Source organism: Neofelis nebulosa, chromosome 3 (genome assembly GCF_028018385.1).
Source record: "Neofelis nebulosa isolate mNeoNeb1 chromosome 3, mNeoNeb1.pri, whole genome shotgun sequence".
NCBI classification, from domain to species: Eukaryota; Metazoa; Chordata; class Mammalia; order Carnivora; family Felidae; genus Neofelis; species Neofelis nebulosa.
The window spans coordinates 186,670,875-186,688,725 of NC_080784.1; the positions used below are offsets into that span (position 1 = coordinate 186,670,875).

General features: G+C 46.0%; 1 long non-coding RNA gene across 1 annotated transcript; it reads left to right on the forward strand.

Annotated features, from left to right (window-relative positions):
- The first annotated feature begins 2,099 nt into the window (after window positions 1–2,099).
- Window positions 2,100–11,886, forward strand: LOC131507743 (uncharacterized). The gene is made up of 3 exons (XR_009259675.1): window positions 2,100–2,205; window positions 7,614–9,550; window positions 10,177–11,886. It is a non-coding gene; the product is annotated as an uncharacterized LOC131507743 (long non-coding RNA).
- The last annotated feature ends 5,965 nt before the right edge of the window (window positions 11,887–17,851 follow it).

Sequence of the window (17,851 nt, forward strand, 5' to 3'; positions counted from 1 at the left end):
TCGAACCTGGGCTGCTGAGTACTCTGTCATGTTGCCTCCTGACATCAGTCACAGAGCCAATGGGAGAAATGTTGCTAGGACAGGGAGAGGAGGAGAGAAGAGCCTAGAAAACTCTAAGGAGGGGATAACAAAAAGCTACTTCCTGAATCATCTATTCTGTGTCTGAAATTAAGAGCAAGAGGGATGAGGAGAACAGACAAGGAGCTTTGCATCGGGCTCTGGGTGGGGGCGTAATCTCTTGCTGACATCCTCCTTTCTCACATGACCCCTGTGATCTCCAAATCTCTCAAGAAGTTAAAACACTTTGCAAACAGATTAAAAACCAAACCACACCTCACTGGCTAGGAGAAGGGGGTGGGGGCGGGGGGGTGGGGTTAAAGGCAAACTTCCAGAGCAGAGTCTGACAATGACAGCCTGTTTGTCCAGGGCTGTTGGTATGAGGCCGCCATGCGGTGCTAGGGCAGGGGTGTTAATGCACCTTCTCAGGCCACTGCCCTGGGGGTTCTACGTGCTACACCCGCCCCAACCCGAGTGGGGAGGGTGTGAGGGGAAGAAGATGCCAGCAATGAACCGGAAGCACGAGGGTGACAGATGACTGAAGTGACCAGAAAGAAAGGGAAGGCCTTGCCCCGGCTGACAGTGGTAAGGCATGAAGGAAGCATGGCCGAACTTTCTGCACAGGATGCAGGAATCAGCAGTGGGATAGGAACCAAGCTTCTCCTGAGGCACCTCAGCCCGGGTGCCTGGCTCCCTCACTCGTGTGGCACCTCTCCTCCCCCTCGGAGCCCAGAGACCTCTTCTCAGGCCACAGTGAAGAAGGAGACTTTCACGCTATCACATAGGAAGTGGAAGAAAAGCACTGCACAATGAGATCACCCACAATTCTGGAAACCAGAGTTTAGAAGACTGGAAGGGAGGGAGGGATGGTGGAAGAAAGGAAGGAGCAAGGGGGGAGGAAGGATGGTTGGTTTCAAGCTCGGAAATAAGTTATTAGTTGTTTTCTACCAAAAAAAAAAAGTATTCAAATCTAAGTCTAGCACAACTTTCTTTAGTTAGAAACTACTCTGTTCCACTTAAGCATACGTTTAGAGCTCATTAACTATGTTAGAGGGACAAAAGGGCAAACAGGAAGGGGGAAAACCCTTAAAATTCCAGGCATTTGGTCATCCACAAAAGACTGCTAAATTCTAAACCAGCGTACTGATGGTGTAGGTTAATAAGGAGTGGGAAAGCTTCCTGATGGTGTAAACCAACAGAAATTTTATTTTAGGGCCAATTTAAAGGACTCACCCATACACACCCCAAAAGGGTGATCAGAACCAAAAGCATAAATATGATAAGAAAGACAAAGACTCACAATGTATCCTGGAATCTTTTATGACTCTGGGAGCAACTATCTTTCCACAACACAATCCTCAGAGCCACTTGATAGACAGACCATCACATACTTGCCAATAAACACTGACTCTGCAGTCAGATAGCTCCAGGTACAAATTCCAGCTCTGCCTTACCCCTACCCTAGCTGACCTTGTGCAAGGCCCTTGATCTCTCCAAGGTTCAATGCTTTGAGCTGTAAAACAGGGTTCACAGAGTTGTAAGAAGTAAAAGACGTTTAAATAATTATCGAGCACCTGTTATGTGCCAAGCCCTATTCTAGGCAATAGGGATACACAATGAACAAAGCAAAGGTCTGCCTTTGTGAAGCTCACAACAAGAGGGGCAAGATGAACAACAAACATGTAAACAAATAAAGGCAGGGTAGATCAGATAGTGATGCTGGGTGGGGGGCAGGAAGGAGTGGGAGCGAGGCTGTTCTTTTATTTAGGAGATCAGGAATGGTGCATGGTAAGGAGACACGAGGCAGTGAGTCATGCATATGTCTGGGGGAAGAAGGTTCCTACAGAAGGAGCAGCAGGACAGAGATCCTGGGGCAGGAGCCTGCTTGTTGCCTTCACGTAACACGGAGAACACCATGGCTGGAACAGAGTGAGGCAGGTGGGGCAAAGAAGATCAAGTCGGACAGGTGTTGGAGTGGGAGGAGGCAGAAAAGAAGATCTGGATTTGACGCTGACTGAGCTGGGAAGCCAATGGAAGGGTATGTTTGGCTTCCATTTCGAAAGGATCTCACCTTGTCTGTTGCAAGAAGAAGAAGCTGGAAGGGGCAAGAGCAGAGAGACCAGTCAGAGGCCACTGAAAACACCTCAGGTAAGCAGTGATGGTTGTTTCAGGTATTTGGGCTGAGCACCTGGAGGCACAGAGTTGCAACTAAATGAACAGAGGGAACTTGCAAGAGGGGAGGCTTGCAGAGAAGAAATCAGGCTAGTGTTGGACGTGTTGAAGTTTGAGAAGTCTACTAGACGAGCAAGTGGAGATTCAGAGTCAACAGTTGGGTATATGTGCCCACAGGCTTGGCTCTGCTCAGCCAGGGACTAAGTATAGACAGAGAAGAGAAGAGTTCAAGGACTCCAGGTCTTAAAGGTCAAGGAGATGAGGACAAGAATCAAAGGAGACTAGGAGTGGCAGGTAAGGTAAAAGGAAAACCAAAGTCCCCAAGGAGTCTATGCCAGGGGTCAGCATGCTTTTTCCATAAAGGGCCACATAATAAATATGTTCAGCTTTATCTCGTCTCCGTGGCCACCACTCAACTCTGCCACTGTACCATGAAAGCAGCCATAAGTGATATGTAAATGAATGGGCATGGTTGTGCTCCAATAAAGTTTTATTTACAAAAAAAAAAAAAAAAAAAAAGTGGCAACCTGGATTTGGCCCAGAAGCTCTAGTTTGCCAAACTCTGATCAAGGCAAATGGCACCCCAGGAGTCGTGGAGAGTGGAGACAGAACTGAAGATGTGGTGTTCTGGAAGCCAAGTAGAACATTAAGTGGGACCAGATGCTGCTGACAGGTTGAACCCCAGGAAGGAAGAGAAGCAGCCATTGGCTGTGGGAACACACTGGCCATGGAAGACCTCAACCGGAGCAGTTTCTCTGGCATGATGAGGGTGAAAACCGGACTGAAATGGGTTCGAAAGAGGATGGTAGGAGAGCATGGGCGTTAACAACTCTTTTGGAAAGTTTTAGTTCCCAGCAAGAAGGAGGCGCTCAATAAATGGAAATTCCTCTTCCATAAATGGACCCCTAGTAGAGCGGCTATAATTTATATAGAACTGCAGAGTTCCAAGGCACGTGCACAAGGTAGGGGACTTTCAGCGATGGCAACTGGGCATTTTCATGTTGCTTCAACTAACTCGCGTCAGTTATTTGGATTCACAAGAAAAACAGAACCTTGACATCCGAAGTTGAGTTGGAAGCCATTCTGAATTTGATGGTATGATCCCCAGGCATCATGCAGACAGGCCACTGTATCACAGATCCCAAACATGGGTGACTGTCATTTATTTATGTCCTGCCCTGAGACTTGAGACAGGTATCTGGACCATGGTTAGGTCAAGTCCACACCCAGCCAGAGTATTCCATTCTGAACCCAGAGAGCAGCCTTCACAGTCTATATGGCCAAGTGAGTTTTTCATTAACTGGGGTGAGTTATTGGCATGGGGGACATCTAGTGAAAAAGGCTAAATTTATGCCACATGTTGTTTCCCTGGGAGCCCAAACTATTTCATACAGATTACCTCATTGATCTCCAAAGCCCTCGTGTGAGATTTAGAATTATTATTTCTTTTTCATCTTGACACCCAGTCTGTAGGAAGGCAATAAATACTACATTCTGATGTTTATGATGTGGGACTGAGGACTATGTGGGTAAAATTTGTATTGCAGCTCTAGCCTCAGAGAGGAACCCGGAGCAGGGAGATGAGTAAAAGTTTGGTCTAACCAGCTATACTGGGCATGTTTCCTGAGCCCATCTACCTTCAGCTCCTGCTGGCATGGGGGAACCACATTTTTTTACCTTATGGCCCTGCTTCCTTCTGTGTTCTCCTGCCCTCACCAAACTATAACTCACGGGACCCAGAATGGATCCTACCCTCAGGATAGTCAATCTGTTAGCTGACCTGAAGCCTACGTCTATGCTTGGCATGACCTGATGATCTGGACCAATGCTTGCCTCTCTTGGGAAAGCGTACCCCCGATCAGACACAGGGAGACGGAGAGGAATGGGCACACAGGGAGAGCCCCATCACTGACCGTGCAACTCTAAAGTGAAGATCCATGAATTTCTGGATGCAAGAGGTCCCAGGCACCATCTTGGATACAGATGCCTGGCAGATCTATTCTTAGGGAGCCTGGACCCCGCTGCCATTCCAGTTCTCAACTTTCCAGGAGATTCTGTCTCCATCAATCACTGCACATATAGACCTGAGATTAGGTCTTCTTCCTCTTTTTTTGAGGGGGGGAGTGGTTTTGGGGGGGCAGGTGAGGAATAGAGGACTCCAAAGGATCTTTGCTCCTTGTAGCCAAACGTGCTCAACACAAACCCTGATAAAGCCGACCCACAATGTTCAAGGCTTGGGAACCCCAAATAAGAAACTGCTTAAAAACAAACACCAGGTAGAGGGGACAGAGTCAGGGTGTTCTGGGCCCTGTGCTTTTGTCTGTCCTCTCCCCAAAGTTCTGCACTGTTCTAGGGCACCTCTATTGCTTCAAGCCCAGAGACTCAACCTGCACCCGCTCCTCATTTGTTTCAACAAGAATTCACTGGGCACCTACTATGAGCCCACCAGTCTAGGTACTAGGGCTACTGGAGTGAACAAGACGGACTCAGTCTCTGTCCTCCAGGGCTACAATCTGGAAGGAGAAACAGACCACTAGATAAACAAGTACATTATGATGTTGTGTGGCCTCACAGAGGAAATTGTGGGTAGAGGGAACCACAGAGCAGGTGAAGCAAATCCCGTCTTGAGGAAATCATGGAGAGCTTCCTGGAGAAAGTGGTGCCTAAGCCAAGGCTTAAAGGAAGGGTTGTGATCACTCAAGGAGGAAGCAGAAGGGTGTGTGAGGCAGAGGAAGCCGCACTTGCAAAGGCCAAGCCAAACCAGAGTCCTTTGAGCAATCAGTCAGGTTAAGGTAACATAATCCAGGGTCCTTCACAGGGGTGCCCCAGTGGGTGACTGAACTAGACACACTCCTAAGTTCATTGTCACCCACAGAGTCCTGATTCTTGGTGGAGCCTGGGATTCAGTCTGGGTCCTCCTCAGAGCTGACCCAAATTTCCAATCTGGGCCCAGAGAATTTTTCAGTCCGAAGAGCGGAGGAAAGCAACGCAGCCCCACTCACAGGGCCCCAGTCAACCAGCCCTACAGCAGAGCGCAGGGGCTGTGGCCAGAAACTCTGGCCTATCTGCTGCCGGTGCAGGAGAGAACACACTAGGGCATGGCTTCCTTGAGGGGCAGGGACACCAAGAGATGCCCAGAAGAGGGATAACGGCACGTTTTCCCTAAGGGTCTACCTTCCACCGTAGAACGTTGCCCTGAGGTATGTCCAGGGATTGATTCCACACATCTCGCCAGCCCAGAATAGGTAGGGAAACACAAGATCTGGACTTTTTGTGTCCAGAATTCAGCTTTCTACCCTGCTCTGCTGTAGAGACTCTCACCTGCACGCACGCACACACACACACACACACACACACACACACACACACCCTCCTTTCCCGTCATGGTGCTATGAGTGAAGTGGACTGAGTCTGCGGTGTAAAAGTCATTAAGTTCCTACTGCAGGTTAGCGTGAGGAAGATAGCCCAGGAACCACCCTAGGCTATCGGCCACGGAATTCAGCTCATGCCCCAAAATAAGTGTTCACATACGCCAGGGAGGTACTTTTTTTTTTTTTTTACCCCCCTTTACAGGTGAGGAAACTGAGGCCCAGAGTAACTTGCCCTACCTCACCCAGCCAGGAAGTAGAGAGCTCTGATTCTGCCAATCTGCTACTAGAGGTCAAGGGCTAGAGGTCAACAACTACATCTATTTAACTTCCTCTGTGTAGCCCTTATCTCGGCACCACCGGAGGCCCCATACGCACACCCTGTAAGTGGGCTTTAATGCTGACTTGCGTATCAGATAGCTCTTTACTTCTGCTCCCACCGCTTCACCCTCTGCAGCTGAGGCTCCGGACCAGAGAGAGCAGCTTAAACTGCAAATGTTTGTTGAACGAAATAACGACTAAAGGACCGTTCCTTTTGACTTCAGTGCCCTTCGCTTTCCACCTCTGCCCTGGGCTCCTCTCCCAAAGCGTCCTACCTCCCGAGACACGCTTGCCTCCACAAAGATAGTCCTTTCCACTTTCTGCCCATCTCCACTGCCGACACTTGTTCCTCCCCCACGTCTCCACAGCTCCCGTTCTTGGTTGGACTCAGGGTTAACACTGCTGCTCGGCCCCTCACTAGCTCTGCGGCTTTGTGCAAAATTCCTTAACCTTTCTGAGTCTCCGCCAAGCTACTAGCCCTAACTTCTAATGGTAGTGGATCAAAAAAAAAAACAAAAAACAAAAAACAAAAAACAAACCAAGGTAGAAATTCATGTGACAGTGCCCAGCCCATAGTAGGTGCTTAAAGTGTGTTTGTACTCTTCCCCTTTCCCCTCCAAGCATAGACCTTTGGACTTTCACACTTCCACTCCCTCTATTCACACATAATTCCTTTTCTCAAAATATCAGGAAGGCACATGATTTTCTTTTATCTTGGAACTGCTTCTAAGCCACCACACAGAGTTGCAAAGCCATAAAACAATTAGCAATAACTCTGCTATCAAATAATTAATTATCAGGGAGTATAAATGTGTGCCCAAGGCTCCAACTTACAGACTAATAAGAGGGTTTAGAAGCTTGCAGATGGTTTCCTGGAAACTCAAATGGGAGAGACACACAGCTGGAGGCTACTGCTGCCTGGAGGCCATGCTGCCAGGAAGTGGCCAACAGGATTCAGGCCTGAAAAAGCTGGCACCAAATTCCAGCGATTAAAGTCTGAGGCTGCTGGTTTCTCACCAGGGATGGATAAGAGCTCTGGGACAAGGGCTTGTAAATGGGCTAGTGGAAATCTGGAAAGGCTAAGAGCCCAGTGCAAAATCAGGGTGGTCGTAAGGGGTCAAATTCATGAGTTTGGTTTTTCCACCTTGGGCCCAAGTTGTATGACCACAATAGAAGTCAATGAGTCTGAGTTCTGGGAACTGTCTTACCGGTCAGAAGGCAAGCTCTCCAGTTCTTCCTTCATTTCTCTGCCAACTAAGATTTTTAGATCAGTCGTAGAAATATCCCAAGGGCCCTCTCCCCTCTGTCTTTAAGTCCTTCAGAGTACTTCAGCAAATGCTTGGACCCAGATGACTTACCAAGAAGGACTCTTTACTTAGGATTTCCCGAACACTAAACGTTCTATGGAACCCGAAGAGAAATGTTGGGAAAGTTAAAAGTTAAGATGTTTCAGTTCTGTCCAATTTCTCTTGAGGGTCTACTCCTTGAATTTTAAAGCAAATACATCTATAGTTTGTAATATGTTATTCTTATGTAATCTCTCCAGACTTCTAACCTTTAAGAAAAAAGGCTGGAGGTAAGTCAAATGGTTTCTTTCTACTATAACTTAATAACACAAAGTTTGACTTGAGAGAGAGTGACTTTTGGGGCAAACACTCCAAAACTTTCATAACGGAATGAGTGTTGTCTTCATAGTGGTTACCTTCAGAGATAGGTTTCAGCTTGGATGGGGTTGCAAGAGCCCAGCCACATTCTGCAAGTCCTTCTTGAAGACTCCCTTCAAGGCCAGTTTACAAGACACTCCTCAAAATCTACTTGGGATTCCAAACAGCATTGCAAGACTTGTCTACTCTGTACTAGTCTCCAGATTCGACCACAAATGGTTTTTGTCTATTTCCAAACATCAAATCCACCTCCAGAAGATTAAGATTTGCCATCTTCAAGGGTGTGCTGACATCAGAAATGCACTGTGGGCTCTGAAGGTCATTCTCGAGAACGAGTCCCTAAATGTGAACAGTGGGAGCATTGTTTGAAAGTGAAGCTTTCCCGGGTGGTTACTTGTAAGACCACATACCTCATTTGTATGCACCGAGTCACAAAACACCAGACCTGGAAGCGGCTGGATGGCCTGGCTGGGACGAGGGTGATGGGCAGCTCCACGGAGTCTGGGCCCCAAGTGCTTCACTGTCCACACTCTAGTCCCAGCCCTGCATCGAGACTTTCCAGCTCAAGTTTAGGCTGTTCCTTGCTGCCCCATGGCTTTGTTAAAAGTATCAATCACGTTATTTTATATGCACATGTTCGGAATGGGGTTCTAAACAGTGATAATAGCAACAGAAAGAGAAAGCCACTGTGCAGGTTTATGTTGGGTTGACCTCCTCCCACAACCCGGTAAGATGCTCAATGATCCTGATGAAATGAACTAGACTTGAGACACGATACTGCACAATGTATTGTACCTGAGAAATATATTATTCCTGTTACCGTGGCCAGGGTTAGCCACTGGTGCAACCCTTCTGCCTTGCAGACAGTGCTGAGAATCACCAGTGTATGGCTATTTTTTTAAATTTAAACTGTTACTAGTATTGATTTGTCTGAATACTAGCCTACTATTAAACACTGTAAAGTACTCTGCTTAGTAGATTACCATTAAAATTCGATCCCTGCCAAATCAGAGGGAGAAGAAATGAGAAATGTATTTAAAAAAAATTTTTTTAAGTGCATTTATTGAGAGAAGAGAGGAGGAGCAGAGAGGGGGAGGAGAGAGAGAATCCCAAGCAGGCTCTGCACTGCCAGACAAAGTTTGATGTGGGGCTCAAACTCATGAACCATGAGATCATGATCTGAGCTGAAACCAAGAGTCAGACGCTAAACCGACTGAGCCACCCAAGTGCCCCAAGAAAATGTGCTCTGCCAGAGATTGGTGGAAGTCAAAAAGAAGGAAGAGTTTGGGGCAAATCTGAGAGCTGAACTGATCGAAAGCAAAATTGCCTACCTCATGTGACAGTAAATTGGCTGCCATGCAGGCATTCAAGTAGAGGTGGGATGGCTTTTGGGGGGATGGTGTAAGGGTTTCTACAATGAGCTACAGACCACCTCCTGCCACCCCGTCCCTCTCCATAATTGTGTTTCCAGAATTCTATGACATCAGCTTATAGGATGAATATCTTCATAACACAGAGGTTACCACATTCTCTAAATAAACCATTAGCCTCTGCCTTTTTGCCTGTTTTAATGTAGCACATTTTCTTAGGTTTTTTTTGGGTTGTTTGTTTGTTTGTTTTGTTTTGTTTTTTATCAAAACTTTAAGCCCTGTTGATGCATGGAGCCTTCCTGATTCCCCAGGGGAGGTATTGACTTCATATCCAGTTCCCACCTCAATAAGGACAGGGTTTGCCTTCGCATCAGGATTTCTGAACAGCGATGGGCACTGATGGGGCAAAGAAGGGGCATCTCGGTAAATCTTCATGAATAGTCTATAACGCAAAAATTCGGATCTGTGTTTTATAAAAGAGGAAACTGGAGTCCTGGAAGGTGTGGTTGTTCAGGATCGAACAGCTTGCTGGTGACTAGCGGGCATTCTTCCCCAGGTCCGATGGCCCCAAAGCGCCTGCTCTTTGCATTCTACCCAGGTATATGGGGTGTCCGCGTGTGTACAGATACTGCTCTGAGCCATCAATCTGCGTGCTGTTATTTCACTTTCCACTGTACAACCCAACAAAACAGCTAAAGCTTATCAAGCGGTAGCCACGTGCCAAGCTCGCCCATCATAAACTCGTGTTACCCTAGAAAGGAAGTACTGTCATCACCTCCACTTTTTGGATAAAGAAACTGAGGCATAGGGAGTTTAAGTGACTTGTGCAAGTCACAGAGCTGGGGAGTAGTAAACGCAGGGCTTAAATCCAGACTTTCTATCATCAGGAAACAGTCCCCTGCAACCTTACCCACGAGGCCACTCTGCTTCTATTTTACTTAAGGGCGAAGAGTCACTTTTCATTTCTCTAAATCATCCAGAGCTGCTGGCGTCGTTCTAGGCTCACAGTAGGGAATTAATTAAGTGTGGTATTAACTGGTAAATATGGGAAGGATCGCGGAGGGGAGGAGATGGCTGATGACTGAATGGAAAGTTAACTAGAACAGCCTTGTGGGATGGTCAGAGATCAGAGATGTCGTAGAGCCGTGCAAAACTGATGCAGACTCAACACCCTTGGAGGAAAAGCTGTGGTTGTCCAAATGCAGTGCTGCCTTCTCATTCCAGAAACCTAGACACAAGGGTTCGAAGGAGGAGACAGCTTCTAAGCAACCCCGCCAGATCCGAAAAACTGGCCCTGCCTGTCTGCTCTGATGCTGAAGTAAGATTAAATCAGCTCCTTTGTCTCTTCGATCCATTTAGTAAATATTTCCTGAGAAATAACTCCATGCCAGGCACTGGGGACAAGTGCAGGCCCTAATGGAGCTTACATTCTGGGGAAAGGATCAGAGTAATGAGTAATATATGATGTGTTAGGTGGAGCTAAATGCTATAAATTCTGAGTTAAAACGATGGGTGGGCAGTGGGGCGGGGTGGTGGGGTGTATATTAAATAAGTCAGAGATTCCTCTGTTCAGGTTGAGCAGAACCTGAATGAAGTGAGAGGGCAAGCAATGCTAATGGGGAAAGGGTGTTCAGGCAGCCATGCAAAGGCCCTGGGGTTTGTTCAAGCAAGAGAAAAGAGGCCCCGTGAACTTGCAGCAGGAGCACAACTTACTCTCCTGAGATCAAAACCAGAGTCAAAAGGGATCTGAAAGTTCCAATGTGGCTCTCCAAACTTGGTCAAGGCACACCTGGGTGATTTGTCTGCATCACAGAAAAAAGAGCAGGTACGTGATTAAGAACAGCTCATATCTCAGGGCACCTGGGTGGCTAAGTCGGTTGAGCCTCTGACTTTAGCCCAGGTCACGATCTCATGGTTCCTGAGTTTGAGCCCCACATCAGGCTCACTGCTATTAGCGCATAGCCCGCTTTGGATCCTCTGTCCCCCCTCTCTCTGCCCCTCCCCTCTTTGTGCACGCACATACACGCTCCTTCTCTCTCTCTCAAAGATAAACAAAACAAAGCAAAAAAGAACAGCTTATATCTTTATTTTATAGTCTTAAAGTGCTCCTACACACACAATCCCTCAGGACCTCACAACCTGGAAAGGTGGCCACTGTGCTCCTCTCACACGTTAAAGAAAGGTTAAGTGGCTGGCCCAAGGCCACCCAGCGACAAGGCAGGTTCAAATCCATACTCCTGTCTGCATTATCCTCTCCTCAAAGCCAGGCTTCATCTTCTCTCACTGCAACCACCCTCTGGCCCAGAGCCTGCCAGAGCCTTCTAGATCCACAGTAAATGCCACTTGATGCTGTTGACGAAGACTGTCACAAAGGGGGCTTCCCAGAACAGATGAAGTGGCAAAAGCAATCAGAATTTGTCCCGGGCTAGGCAGGGTGTTGAGTCTATTCTTGGCATCCTACAGATGGAAATTCTAAGACCCAAAGAGGAAAATGACCTCCCCAAGTTCCCAGAATGAACAGAGATCTCGAGAGTTTATGCCCAGTTCCTCCGTACAACTTCCCTGGCAAAGAATATCTATCTGTATTTCACTTCTTTGAAGAGACGTGAAACAAAGCAACTAAGAAATTAGGAACTTGGTTCCAGAGTCAGGCAACCAGCCCTTGATCTGAAACCTTCCTACTTTTTCTCAATGTGGCTTAGGTAGAAACATATTCTTTGAAGACTCGGGTGGGGTTTTTTTGTTTGTTTTTGTTTTTAAGACTATTTTTTTTTTTTAGAACATTGTTAGCTTCACAACGAAACTGAGAGGGATACACAGAGATTTGCCACATACTCCTTATGCCCACACATGTATCGCCTCCCCATTATCAGCATCACCGGCCCCGTTGGTACATTTTTTTTTTTTTTAACCAAGGATGAACCTACAATGACACATCGTAATTGCTCCAAGTCCATGGTTTACACTACAATTCATTTTTGGTGTTAGTACATTCTATAGGTCTTGACAAATATATAAGGGCACATATTTGTCATAATAGTAGCATACAAAATAGTTTGAGTGGGGGCTCCTGGGTGGCTCGGTCGGTTAAGTGGCCGACTTCGGCTCAGGTCATGATCTCGCGGTCCGTGAGTTTGAGCCCCGCGTCGGGCTCTGTGTTGACAGCTCAGAGCCTGGAGCCTGTTTTGGATTCTGTGTCTCTCTCTCTCTGACCCTCCCCCGTTCATGCTCTGTCTCTCTCTGTCTCAAAAATAAATAAACGTTAAAAAAATTAAAAAAAAAATAGTTTGAGTGCTCTAAAATCTCTGTGTGCTTTACCGGTTCACCTCCCCCTCTACACCTCTATCCCATCCCTGGCAGTCACTGACCTTTTTACTGTCTCCATAGTTTTGCCTTTTCCAGAATGTCATATGGTATGGAATCATATGGGATATAGCTTTTTCAGATTGACCTCTTTCACTTAAGTAATAATGCCCTTAAGTGTCGTCCATATCTTTTCATGGCTTGAGAGCTCCTCTCTTCTTAACACGGAATCATCCGCCGCCTGGATGTGCCACGGCTCCCTTATCCATTTACTTACCAAAGGACGTCTTGGCTGCTTTCAAGTTTTGGCCATTATGAATAAGGCTGCTATCAACATCCATATGCAAGTTTTTGTGTGGACATAAGTTTCCAACTCATTTGGGTAAATACTAAGGATAATGATTGCTGGATGGAATGGTAAGAGTATATTTGGTTCTGGAAGAAACTGCCAAACTGTCACCCAAAGTGTCTATTCCATTTTGTACTCTTTCTGGCAGTGACGGAGAGTTCCCCTTGCTCCGCAAACTTGTCAGCATTTAGTGTTGCCAGTGTTCCAGATTTTGGCCATTTTAATGGGTCAAAACTTGGTTCTCACATATGTAAAATGGAACTATTTTACAGTGCTTGTGGGATGGAATTGCTGTATTCAATAAGGGCATGCAGATAGCCAGTGCAACACGGCACCCAGCACAGAGTAGCTGGTTAGTAACTGGCTCTTATTATCCTTATTATTTATATGAAATGCCTACTCTCTGCCCAACATTTTGCATATCTTACCTCCTCCTGTTGCAAGAGCCGTGAAAGGTAAATATTATTATCACCAAATGCGGATGGGAACAATTGTCTCAACAGCACAGCTCAAGGAACTTGTCCGGGGGTATGGGCAGCTCTCAGAAAAATCTCCTAATGGCTGTGATTTCCCATGACCGCACCCACAGTGACTTTGCTCCTCTAGGGGAGCCTGTGTGGGGAACAGCCAAAGACTATGCTGTCTTTTGTTCTCAGACAAGGTGTGTTGAGGTCTCAGTGTGCCTCTAGAAGGGAGAGGCCACATTCTGTGGCAAAGGGAAAGAACATGAGCTGCCAGCACATTCCATGTCAGGACTTCCTCTTTGTTTAGAAATCATTCTGCCTTGATTTGTTTGTTTCTTTTAAAGAATAGGGAGACCCTTCTCCTTGACATCTGAATGAGATAAGAGAACGTTGTTCTTGATGGGCCCCATGGTACCATTACTTCTGCCCCATGATCAGCAATGAAGGGAATCAGAGCCACTGTCCCCATGGCAGCAATAAGCCACCGAGTGTTTTGTTTTGTTTTGTTGAAAAACAGTGAGAGAGAAAGGGCGCAAGTGAGTGAGGGGCAGAGAAAGAGGAAGAGAGAGAATCCCATGAGGGGCAGAGAGAGAGAGAGAAGTGGGGTTCATTCAAAGGGGAGCTTGACCTCACCCATTGTGAGACTCGAACTCATGAACCATGAGATCACGACCTGAGCCAAAGTCTGATACTTAACCGACTGAGCCACCCAGGTATCCATAACCTACCGAGTCTTCACAGGAAAGCAAGGCCCCCTCTGTCATCACCCCAGAGGCTAATGAGTGATGGTAGATGAAAGGTGTTGCAGGTGGAAGTTCGAATGAGTGGGTGTGAGAAGGAATAAAAGGCAAAGGAAACCCCTCTCTGTCTCCTAGGGCCATCTTTTGAAATGCAGAAAATGAAAGAACAGTCTGACTGAAGGGATGAGAGCCCTGGTTTGACAGAGCTTCACAAGCCAAGGCCACAGGGTCGTAAAGTGGTGCAACGAGGACACCCCTTTGCACCACATTGCACTGCCACTTAATCTCAACATTCTGGAATAGTCTTTTCCAAAAGATGAGCCAAGTTCAAATGACAAACCCAATCATATCTCTTAGACACGATCTAATTTATTGGGGTAAAATACACATAAGATGCAATTTACCACTGTAACCATTTTTAAGTGTAGAGTTCAATGGGATTAGATACATTCATAATATTGGGCCAACATCACCGCTATCCATCTCCGTAACTCTTTTCACTTTGTGAGACTCAAATACCACACCTGTTACACAACAACACCCCATTCTTCCCTTCCCCTGCCTAGCCCCTGGCAACCACCGTTCTACTTTCTGTCTCTGTGGATGTCACCACTCTAGGGACCTCATATAAGTGGAATCACAAAGTACCTATCCTTCTGTGACTGGCTTATTTCACTTAACATAATGTCCCCAAGGTTCATCCATGTTGTACCATGTGTCAGAATCTCCTTCCTTCTTAAGGCTAAATAATATTTCATTACATGTACCAAATATATATATATATATATATATATATATATATATATATATATATGTGTGTGTGTGTGTGTGTATGTATATTTACATACATATATATACACATATTCACCAAATTATTTTGTTCATTCATCTGTCAACAAACCCAGGGGTTGTTTCTAACCTTTTGGTTATCATGAATAATGCTGCTATGAACATGGGTGTACAAATATCCCCGAATCTTTGCTTTTAATTCTTTTGGATATATGCCCAGAAGTGGAATTACCAGGTCCTATGGTAGTTCTAATTTTAATTTCTTGAGGAGCCTCCATACTGTTCCTCATTGCAGCTGTTACATTTTACATGCCTACCAACAGCACACAAGGATTACAATTTCTCCACATCCTCTCCAATACTTGTTATTTTTTGTGTTTTTGAGAGCAGCCATCCTCGTGGGTGTGAAGTTCTAGGATATTCTTCCATTTATTTATTTACTATAAGACACTATTTGTTTTTAGAGCAGTTTCAGTTCATGGCAATGCTGAGAAGAAAGCACAGAGGGCCTGGGGGCTATGGAAGAATACAGAAGGCTGAAGAGATAACACAACAAAATGCAATGTGTGGTCCTTCATTGGATCCTGGATTTAAAATGTTTAAACACTGAAACAGCTAGGGGCACCTGGGTGGCTCAGTCAGTAGAGCATCTGGCTCTTGACCTCAGCTCAGGTCATGATCTCAAGGTTCATGAGTTCGAGCCCCGTGTTGGTCTCTGCACTGTCGGTACAGAGCCTGCTTCGGATTCTCTCTCTCTCCCTCTCTCTCTGCCCCTCTCCTACACTCTCTCTCTCAAAATAAATAAATAAACTTAAAAAAAATGAAACAGCTATAAAAGACATCACTGGGACAACTGGAGAAAGGAGAGCATGGCCGGATCACACGTTGATAACAATGGCTCTCTATCCATGCTATATTCACTAAGTGTGACAATCGTATGATGGTTGTGAAGGAGACGCTTGCTAAAGCAGTCAGGCTGCAGGTAATTCTCACATGCTTCAGCAAAAATAAACAAATAAATAAGGGTGGACACACACACGCGCACACACACACACACACACACACAGACACACACACACAGAGCGCAAACACGGTAAAAGTGTTACCAGTTTATAAACCTAGATGAAGGGCACAGGGGTACCCATTGACCTATTCTTGCAATTTATTTGAAGATCTGAACATTTTTTTTTTAAATGAGGGGAAGGAGATTCCTAGAGCAAGTCTACTCTCTGCCTGTCCTTACAGTGATTTTTCTCACTGTGTGACTTGTGACTTTATTACTGCTTTATATACACTTTGGGTCAAGAGTGTGGAATATAAATAATTTAAAAAAATTTTTTTATGTTTATTTATTTTTGAGACAATGCAAAAGACAGAGTGCAAGCAGCGGAGGGGCAGACAGAGGGAGACACAGAATCTGAAGCGGGCTCCAGGCTCTGAGCTGTCAGCCCAGAGCTGGATGCGGGGTTCAAACTCACAAACCATGAGATCATGACCTGAGATGAAGTCAGACGTTTAACCGACTAAGCCACTCAGGCGCCCCATTAAATAGCAGCTTCTTTCCAGACACTTTTAGTGGAGGCAGTGGAAGGTGTGATTAAAAACAAAAACAAAGAGGCATCTGGGTGGCTCTGTCAGTTCAGCGTCCGACTTTGGCTCAGGTCATTATCTCACAGTTTGTGGGTTTGAGCCCCGCGTCGGGCACTGTGCTGACAGCTCAGAGCCTGGAGCCTGCTTCTGATTCTGTGTCTCCCTCTCTCTCTGTCCTTCCCCCACGTGCTCTGTGTCTCTTTCTCTCAAAAATAAATAATACGTTAAAAATTTTTTAGCAAAACAAAAACAAAAACCAAAGTTGTCTTGTCACTTAAAAATAAGAATACCTACTCTATAAAAGACAAAACTGTAGGGGCAAAAGCCTGAACGGTGGTTGCCAGGACCTGGGGGCAGGGGAGGAGACTCACCACAAAGGGGCATAAGGGGAACTTTTCGAGATGGTGAAAATCTTCTAGACCTTAATTATGGCGGTAGTGACACAACTATCTACATTTGTCAAGGCCATTGTAGGAAAGCTTTCTGGAGGCAGGATGCATCTCCTTCTGTTTGTGAGTCCCTGAAGGGACCTGGATTTCTGTAGGCGATGGGCTAGCGCCTCCAGGGAAGCGAGAGGGGAAGGCTTCCTCCCAGGCCTCCAACTTCTGTCCCATCAACTGCCATTGGGGTCACCCTTCTCCGTCACCATTGACCACATGTTTGAAATGGACACAAAACTGAGGACCCATTGTCAGGAAACCCTCAGTGGGAGTGTGCATGTTTTTAGCGGAAGAAAACATCTTGGCTTTTTTTCTTATACACATTCAGTAAACATTTCTCACGGGCAGTACTCTCGACATTGGAGGTTAAAGAACAGAATCTCTATCATAATAGATTCAGATTCAGCAGAATCATAGCATTTTCGATCTAGAGGACTTTGGGGATTGCCATTTGATATCTTCATTTCATAAGCAGGGAAATCGAGTGTTCTGGATTGAATGTTTGTGTTTCCCCCACAAATTCGTGTGCTAAATCCCCACCCCCAATGTGATGGTGTTAGGAAGTGGGGCCTTTGGGAGGTGACTGGCTCATCCGGGTGGAGCTTCGTGAACAGGATCTCCATGAATGGGTCTTATAGTCCCTTACAAGAAAAGACATAACAGAGATGATCTGTCTCTCTAGTATGAGGATACAGTGAGAGACAAACATCTATAAACCAGCAAGAAGGTCATCACCAAGAACTTGACCATGCTGCCACCCTGATCTTGGACTTCTTGCCTCCAGAACTATGAGAAATAAATGTTTGCTGTTCAACCACCCAGTCTGTGGTGTTCTAAGAGCCTAAACACACTAAGACACTGAGGTCTAGAGCAAGGGAGAAGGTCACCCAAGATTGAGAAGCATGTTAGCTGGTGAGTAAAAGCAGAAGTCAGTGGACTGTTCACAAATTCACAAATTACACTTGGCAGACTTATCCTGAGAGACAGAACCAGCTGATGGCAAGAGCTGGAGCTTCAGGGCTGGATGCATTCAGAACAGAGCTCAGCCTCTCAGCTTGCTGGGTGATGGTGGGCCTCAGTTCCTTATCTGTAAAATGGGGATGACAGTCCCCTCATTGTAAGGGTCTCTGGTAAGAACAATTTATGTAAGGTCCCTAGTGTAGAGTAGGCTACTCTTATTAGCCATTGTGGGAGACACTGGCAGTAGGGACCAGCCATAGGATA